Source organism: Galeopterus variegatus, unplaced genomic scaffold (assembly GCF_000696425.1).
Source record: "Galeopterus variegatus unplaced genomic scaffold, G_variegatus-3.0.2 Scaffold18875, whole genome shotgun sequence".
In the NCBI taxonomy this organism is placed as follows: Eukaryota; Metazoa; Chordata; class Mammalia; order Dermoptera; family Cynocephalidae; genus Galeopterus; species Galeopterus variegatus.
In genome coordinates, this window is record NW_007744986.1 from 14,552 (window position 1) to 15,514 (window position 963).

Genomic DNA, 963 nt, shown 5'->3' on the forward strand with positions numbered 1-963 from the left:
GCGGGAGCGCCGCCACACTCCCAAGCGGTGCACTATCCAGTGCGCCACCGGGCCGGCCCCTTCATTGTGACTTTTGAAACCAACTCAAGTCTCACATTCTCAAAACAGGGACACAAACAAGCAAAAATGGGAGGAGGAGCCTGAAATGGAATGGACTGGAAGAAATGAACCAGACTGCATTTGAAATGAGTTGACAGTCACACTGGAGGGACCAGTTCTGAACCCAACATCAGCTCCACAGCCTCAGGCTACAAACGGGAGCTACAAGCATCAAACCCTAGTTAGCAGGCATCTCTTCCACAGTGGTCTGAGTTAGCATTCCCACAACTAATTTTTATATGTTCCAGGAACAAGCAAGTAAATGCACAGAGGACAAGCACTGGAACTGGAGATATTGGAGTAAACTCATGATTTGTGCCACATCTATAAATGTGCATGTTCACACATGCACACATCTACACGTGTCTCTACATACATACATGCTTCTTAGCTGTCTGCTGACAAGCCAGCACCTAGATCTTGGCTTTTAGACACCCTCTCCACTAAAAAGAACCAGGGCTCTCTGGAGAAATGGCTGATACCAGGGCTGAGAATATACAGGTCAAGCACAGAGTATCTAACTGTACCAGAAAATAAGGAGCATCCAAAAAACAATGGGCCATGTCAAAGGACACAGGAGCCAGCTGACGGGGCTCCCATGGGCCATACCTGGGACAATTTGAGCATTAAAATAAACACTGACAGTGAATTAACCTCATGAACAAGATAAGAGCCCACAAGTCCATCTTGATATAGATGACTAATAGGGGGAGGAAAATCTCCTCCTTCCCCTGGAAAGACGAGGGCAGAATCAGGAAAGCATCATTTGGCAAACATCATAATAAGGTCAGGCAAAATTTAGCAAAAAAATGCTAAAGCTAGTGTGCGAGCGTTTGAGGAGTACGTCTTTCCCAGAAGACACTC